This window comes from Zalophus californianus, chromosome 7 (assembly GCF_009762305.2).
Source record: "Zalophus californianus isolate mZalCal1 chromosome 7, mZalCal1.pri.v2, whole genome shotgun sequence".
NCBI lineage: Eukaryota > Metazoa > Chordata > Mammalia > Carnivora > Otariidae > Zalophus > Zalophus californianus.
The window spans coordinates 115342621-115351160 of record NC_045601.1 but is presented as its reverse complement, the minus strand read 5'-3'; positions in this window follow the sequence as shown (position 1 = coordinate 115351160).

The following is an 8540-nucleotide window of genomic DNA, read 5'->3' as shown; positions in this document are numbered from 1 at the left end:
AGAGAGAGAGAGAGAGAGAGAATATGGGGGGGAGGGGCAGAGAGGGAGAGAGAATCTCAAGCAGACTCCACGCTGAGCGCAGAGCCAGATGGAGGGCTTGGAACTCCATCCCATGACCCTGAGATCATGACCTGAGCCAAAATCGAGAAAAGGACACTTAACCGACTGAGCCACCCAGGCGCCCCGGCACTGAATACTTATGAGTTTCTGTGAAATATTCCGTTTGTCAAGGGCTTTAATAGTGAAACTCACTAGGGCACCTGGGTGGCTGAGTCGGTTAATGGTCTGCCTTCGGCTCAGGTCAGGATCCCGGGGTCCTGGGATCGAGCCCCGCATTGGGCTCCCTGCTCAGCAGGAAGTCTGCTTCTCCCTTTCCCACTCCCCCTGCTCGCGCTCTCTCTGTCAAATAAATAAATAAAATCTTTTAAAATGTTTTAAAAATTAAAAATAAAAAAAGAACAATTGAAAACAATATCTGTATCACATGTAACAAAGGACAAAACTTGACAATAGCTATCAAAAGTAAACTGGAGGGTGCCTGGGTGGCTCAGTCAGTGAAGCATCTGCCTTTGGCTCAGGTCATGATCCCGGGGTCCTGGGATCGAGTCCCGCATGGGGCTCCCTGCTCGGCGGGGAGCCTGCTTCTCCCTCTGCCTGCCCCTCTCCCCACCGCTTGTGCGCACGCTCTCTCTTTCTCTCTCTTTCAAATAAACAAAATCTTTAATAAAAAAAAAGTAAACTGGAACTTCTGCTTCCAGGAAGATCAAGTAGACATACTGTCCCCTATTCTTCTTGCTCGGTACAAATAAAAGCCCCAACCGAGACACCGATGGTGCAAAGCCCAAACAACAGTCTGCTCTCCCTAGCCAAAGGACTAGAAGAGAGGCAGTCTGGCAGGACAGAGCTGTGGAGACACTAACTGCTTTACTCTATCCAAACACAACAGGAAAACAGTTGTGCCCCACGTCCCTGAGGCCAGCAGAGGCCTCGCCTTCCACGCTCACCAGGCTAACAGGGTGGCCCACACACCCACTGACGGGTATCAGAGGAGGCCTAGTAGAAACTCACTGTTGCCCAGCAGTAACGAGGTGCTCCTGAAAAATACAATAACCCAAACTGAAATCTCAGTGGATGACTGCACAGCAGAATAGAAGGGAAAGAGAGAATCCACCCCCTGGAAGACAGAACAATGGAGATGACCCAATCTTGACAGAAAGAGAAAACAGACTGGAAAGAAAATGAGTAGAGTCTCAGGGACCCAGAACTCTAACATAAGATTGAACATTTGTGTCAGCAGAGTCCCAGAAGGAGGGAGAGTAGGGCTGAAAAAGTACCCAAGGAAATAATGGCTGAGAACTTCCCAAACTTGGCAAGAGACATCAACGTACACACTCAAGAAGCTGAGCATGCCCCAAACCAGATAAACCAAAAGAAATCCATGACACGTCATATCCAAGGTACATCACAGTTAAATTTCTGAAAATGAAAGATAATTTCTGAGCCCAGCAAGAGAAGAACTTTACCTTGTCTACAGGGGACAAGTAATGTGAATGACAGGGCATTTCTCTGCAGAGTTGTGGAGGCCAGAAGGAAGTAGCATATTTCTCAGGTGTTGAAAGAAAAAACGAGCAAGATCCTACAGCCTGCAAAAATATCCTTCCGGAATGAAGAGAATCAAGACAGCCTCGGATGAAAGAAAAGAAGGGACTTACCTGCCGGCAGGCCTACCTTAAAAGAATGATTAAAAAAACAAAACAAAACAACAACAACAAAACGCTTTTCAACAGAAAGGAAATGATATAAGAAGGAGCTTTGGAACGTCAGAAAGGACGAACAAACATTAAACAAAAATATGGGTAAACCCAATAGACTTTCCTTCTCTTCAGCTTTCTAATGTGTTTCATAGTTGAAGCAAAAATCATAACACGGGCACCTGGGTGGCTCAGCTGATTAAGCGTCTGCCTTCGGCTCAGGTCATGATCCCAGGGTCCTGGGATCGAGCCCCGCATCGAGCTCCCTGCTCAGCGGGGAGTCTGCTTCTCCCTCTCCTATGTTCTCCTCCTCTCTCTCTCTCAAATAAAATCTTTAAAAAAAATCATAATCTAATGTGTTTCTAAATATATGTAGAAGAAATATTTAAAATGATTATCTTTTCGGGGCGCCTGGGTGGCTCAGTCGTTAAGCGTCTGCCTTCAGCTCAGGTCATGATCCCAGGGTCCTGGGATCGAGCCCCGCATCGGGCTCCCTGCTCTGCGGGGAGCCTGCTTCTCCTTCTCCCACTCCCCCTGCTTGTGTTCCCTCTCTTGCTGTGTCTCTCTCTGTCAAGTAAATAGATAAAATCTTTTAAAAAATAAATAAATAAAAATAAATAAATAAAATGATTATCTTTTAAATGGGGGTGGGGGTAATGGATGGAAAGGGAGGTAAGGTTTCTATTCTTTGTTCGAACTGGTAGATGACGACACCAGTAAACTATGGCGAGCTAGGCATATATGTAATACCTAGGGAAGACACTAAAGAAATGATGCAAAGAGATAAAACTCAAAAATGCTATGGATAAATCAAAATGGAGTGTCAGATTTTTTTCAAGTAACTCAGAGACAGAAAAAACAGAAAAATAAGAACAAAATAACTAGAAAACAAAAAATGGCACATGTAAGCACTAACATATCATAATTACACTACATTAAATGGTCTAAAAACACGAATTAAGAGAGATTGGCAGAGTAGATTTAAAAACCTGAACTATAGGGATGCCTGGGTGGCTCAGTCATTAAGCGTCTGCCTTCGGCTCAGGTCATGATCCCAGGGTCCTGGGATCGAGTCCCACATCGGGCTCCCTGCTCAGCAGGGAGCCTGCTTCTCCCTCTGCTGCTCTTCCTGCTTGTGCTCTCTCTTGCTATGTCAAATAAATAAAATCTAAAAAAAAAAAAAAAAAAAAAAAAAACCTGAACTATATGCTGTAAAGAAACACACCTCAAATAATATAAACAGGCTGAGAGCAAAAGGATAGAAAAAGATACATAATGCAAACATCAAAGGAAAGCAGCAGTGGCAATATTAGTATCTCATAAAGTAGAATTCAGAGCAAAGAAAATTAAAAGAGAGGGGCATTATATAATAACAAATGGTCAATGTGCCAAGAGGCCACATCAGTCAATGTGTATGTGTCAAACAACAGAACTGCAAAGTATGTGAAGCAAAGACTGACTAAACTGAAAGGGGAAATGGACAAATCCATAAATGCTATCAACTGAAGCGTGTCCCTCCAAAATTCCTATGTTGAAGCCCTAAGCCCCACTGTGACTGTATTTGGAGATGGAGCTTTTAGGAGCTAATTGAGGTTAAACAAGCTCATAGGGTGAGGTCCTAATCCAATTGGATTGCTGGCCTTATAGGTGGAGGGAGGGAAGGCGGGAGGAGCGCTCCAGACACAGACACAGTGGAAAGGCCATGTGAGAACATAGGGAGAGGGCGTCCATCTACAAGCCAGGAAGCGGAGTCCTCACCAGAAACTGACCCTGCCAGTCCTTGATCTGGGACTTCCCAGCCTCTAAACGTGTGAGAAATAAGTTTTTTTTTTTTTAAAGATTTTATTTATTTATTTGAGAGAGAGAGAGAATGAGAGATAGAAAGCACGAGAGGGAAGAGGGTCAGAGGGAGAAGCAGACTCCCTGCCGAGCAGGAAGCCCGATGTGGGACTCGATCCAGGGACTCCAGGATCATGACCTGAGCCGAAGGCAGTCGCTTAACCAACCGAGCCCCCCAGGCGCCCAAGTTTTTGTTTTTTTTAAGCCACCCAGTCTATGCTATTTTGTATGGCAGCCTGAGAAGACTAATACAATAAATATAATTGGAAACTTCAACTCAATTGGAGACTATCAACAACTGACAGAACAACTAGAGAGAAAATCATCAAGGACATATTAGAATTCAACACCACCATCAACCAACAGGATCTCACTGACATTTAGAGAACAATCTGGCCCACAAGAGCACAATGCACATTGTTTTCAAGTGCCCATGGAAAATATACTAAGATAAACTAACCCTGGGTCATAAACCAAACCTCAACAAATTTAAAAGAATTAAAATCATATACAACGTGTTCTTGAACCACAACAGAATCAAAGTAAAAATCAGTAACATGAAGATAACAGGAAATTCTCTAAATACTTGTAATAAATACACTTCTAAATAACCCATGAATTAAAGAGAAAGTCTCAAGGGAAATCAAAAGATACATTAAACTGAATGAAAATTAAAATAACATCATATCAAAATTTGTCAGACAAGGTAAAGTTGTACCAAGAGGGAAATTCACAGCACTAAATAAATGCATTCATTGGGAAAGAGGGAAAGTCTTTTTTTTTTAAAGATTTTATTTATTTATTTGACAGAGACACACAGAGAGAGGGAACACAAGCAGGGGGAGTGGGAGAGGGAGAAGCAGGCTTCCTGCTGAGCAGGGAGCCCAATGCGGGGCTCGATGCCAGGACCCTGGGATCATGACCTGAGCGGAAGGCAGACGCTTAACGACTGAGCCACCCAGGCACCCAAAGAAGGAAAGTCTCAAATCAACAGTCTAAGCTTCTACCCTCACAAGAACCTCCGGAAAAGAAAAAAAAAAAGAGCATAATAAAGCCAAAGCAAGGAGAAGGAAAGGAATAATAAAGATAAAAACATAAATCAATGAAATGAACACAGAAATTGGGAAAGTAGCGATGAAACAGCTTTTTATATGGAATGACCAATAAAATTGACAAACCTGTAGCCAAACTGACAAAAAAAAAAAAAAAGAGAGAGAGAGAGAGAGAGAAGACAGAGATTACCAGTATCAGGAATGAAACAATGGCTATCACTACAGACCCTATAAACATCAAAAGGATAATATGAGAATACTTTGCACAACCCTACACATATAAATTTGGCAACTTAGACAAAATAGACCACTTCCTCAAAAAAATATAGACTACCACAACTCACCCAATGTGAAATAGATCATTCAAATAGCATTATAAATATTGAATCCATAATTTAAAAAAATCTCCAAGACCAGATGAATTCACTGGAGAATTCTACCAAATGTTTAAAGAAGAACTAACACCAATACTACACAATCTGTTCCAGAAAACAGAAGAGGAGAGGGCGCCTGGGTGGCTCACATGGTTAAGCATCTGCTTTCGGCTCAGGTCATGATCCCGGGGTCCTGGGATCGAGTCCCGCATCGGGCTCCCTGCTCTGCGGGGAGCCTGCTTCTCCCTCTCCCACTCCCCCTGCTTGTGTTCCCTCTCTCGCTTTGTCTCTCTCTGTCAAACAAATAAAATCTTTAAAAAAAAAAAAGAAAGAAAACAGAAGAGGAGTAATACTTCCTAATTCATTCTATGAGCTAGTATTACCCTGATGCCAAACCAAAGTACAAAAAATAAACCTATGGACTAATACTCCTCATGAGTATAGGCACAAAAAATCAGTAACAAAATATTAGCAAATAGAATTCAGATATATATAAAAAGAATTACACACTATGACCAAAGGAAGTTAATTCCGAGGATACAAGGCTGGTCAATATTTGAAGATCAGTCAATGTAATCCAACATAGTAACAATCTAAAGAAAAAAATCCCATTAGCTATTGATGCAGAGAAAAAAACTGACAAAATTCAACATCATGATAAAAACTCAGAAAAATGGAAACAGAGGGTGAATAGCTCCCTAAAGATGTCCACATCCGAATCAACAGAATCTCTGAGTATGTATATGGCAAAAGATAATTTGCAAACCTGATTAAAGCAAGGATCTTGAGATGGGGAGATTCCCCTGGATTACGTGGGTGGGCCTTAAATCCAATTGTGAGCATCCTCAGAGAGGCAGAGGGAGCTTAGATACACACAGAAGAGGACCGTGTAACCTCCAGGTGACCATGGAGGCAGAGATTGGAGGTGGAGATTGGAGTAATGCAGCCACAAGTCAAGGAATGCCAGTAGCCACTGGAAGCTGGAAGAGGCAAGAACAGATTCTTCCCTAGAGTCTCCAGTGGGAGTACAGCCTTGCCCACAGTTTGATTTCAGCCCAAACTGACTGGCTTTTGACCTTCAGAACTGTAAGAGAGTATATTTCTGGTTTTGTTAAGTAAGCCATTCAGTTTGTGGTAACTTGTTACAGCTATCATAGGAAGCTAATTCGTCCCTAGACCCTCATGTAGCTCAGCCTACACCTTAATTTTAGCCAGTAAGACCCATTGTGGACTTCTCACACCCAGAACTGTAGATAATAAATTTGCCTTGTCTCAAGGCACTAAATTTGTGGTACTGAATACAGAGAGGGATTTCTTTAAACTTGATTAAGAACATTTATAAAAACCGGGGCACCTGGGTGGCTCAGTTGGTTAAGCGCCTGCCCTCAGCTCAGGTCATGATCCCAGCGTCCTGGGATTGAGTCCCACACGGGTCTTTGTTTAGTGGGGAATCTGATTCTCCCTCTACCTGTCACTCCCCCTGCTTGTGCTCTTTCTCTCTGACAAATAAAATCTTAAAAAAATAAAAATAAAAACATTTACAAAAACCTACAACTAATATTATATTTAATGGTGAAAGACTGAATGTTTTCCCCTTAAGATTAGGAAAAAGAAAGGATTCCACATTACCAGTCTTAAAATTCTGAGAGTTCTGGCCAGTACAATAAGGCAAGAAAAGGAAACAATAGGCATCCATATCAGAAAAGAAATAAAACTGTCCCTATTTGCAGATTACATGATTGTCTATGTAGAAAATTCCAAAGAATCTACAAGGAAATTATTAGAATAAGTGAGTTAAGATCACAGAATACAAAATAAACTTGCAAAAGTCCATTCTATTTGTAGAAATGAACATATAGACACCACAATTAAAAATAAAACACCATTTGTAATCACTCAAAAAAATGAAACTTTGGGCGCCTGGGTGGCTGGGTCGTTAAGCGTCTGCCTTCGGCTCAGGTCATGATCCCAGGGTCTGGGATCAAGGCCCGCATCGGGCTCCCTGCTCAGCAGGGGGAACTGCTTCTCCCTCTCCCACTCCCTCTGCTTGTGTTCCTGCTCTCGCTGTCTCTCTCTCTGTCAAATAAATAAATCTTTAAAAAAAAATGAAATTCTTAGGTGTAAATCCAATATGTTAAGGACTTACATGATAAAAATTATACAGTCCTGGGGCACCCAGCTGGCTCAGTCAGAAGAGCATGTGACTCTTGATCTCAGGGTTGTGCGTTTGAGCCGCACATTGGGTGCAGAGATTACCAAAAAAAAAGAAAACTTAAAAAAAAATCTGCACAGTCCTGATGAAAGACTCAAAAAAGATCTAAATAACTGGAGAGATATACCATATTCATGGACTGGAACTTTCAACTTGGTAAAGATGTCAATTCTCCACAAATTGATACACAGGTTTAACATAGTATCTATAAAAATTCCAGCAAATTTTTTTTGTAGACATAGACAAGATTAGTCCATGGAAAGGCAAAGAAACTAGAATAGCTTAAAAAAAAATTGAAACAGAAGAATAAAGTGGGAAGACCCAGTCTACCCAATTTCAAGACTTATTATATACCTGCAGTAATCAGTACTGTGTTGTGTGGAAGAGAGACAGGCACATAGATCAGGGCAACAGACTAGAAAACCCAGAAAAGAGACCCAGACAAATATGCCAAACTTATAATGTGCAAAAGCAATTCAACAGAGGAAAGGTAGCCTTTTCAGCAAAGATATTGGAGCAACTGGACATTCATAGACAAGAGGGGAAAAGAAAGTACCTCAACTGAGTCTCACACCTTACACAAAATTAACTCTAAATGGATCACAGACTTAAATGTAAAACACAAAACTATACAACTTCTAGCAAAAAAAACTTAGGAGGAAATCTTTGGGATCTGGGGCTGAGCAAAGAGTTCCTAGACTTGACGGGCAAAAGCACAATCCATAAAAAGAAAATCTGATAAGTTGGACTTCATCAAAATTAAAACTTTTGTGCCTCAAAGGACACTATCGAGAAAGTGAAAAGTCTATCCACAGAATAGGAGAATACATTTACAAATTATTTACCTAACAAAGGTCTACTATCCAGAGTATATAAAGAACTCTTACAACTCAACAACGAAGCAACCCAATTCAAAAATGGGCAAAGAACTAAAATAAATTTTCCACTTAAGAGATACAAATGCCCAAGAAACACATGAAAAGATACCCAAGATCACTAGCTATCAGGGAAATGCAAATCAAACCACAGTGAGATTTCACGTCACACCCACCAAGATTTCTGTAATTAAAAAAAAAAAAAAATCAGGGGCGCCTGGGTGGCTTAGTCAGTTGAGTGTCTGACTCTCGGTTTCAGCTCAGATCATGATCTCTGGACGTGGGATTGAGCCCAGTGTCAGGCTCTGCACTCAGCAGGGAGCCTGCTTGGGACTCTCTCTCTCTCCCTCTGCCTCTCCCCTACTCACATGTGCACACGCTCCCTCTCTTTCTCTCAAATAAATAGCTCTTTAAAAAAAAAAAGAAAGAAAGAAATT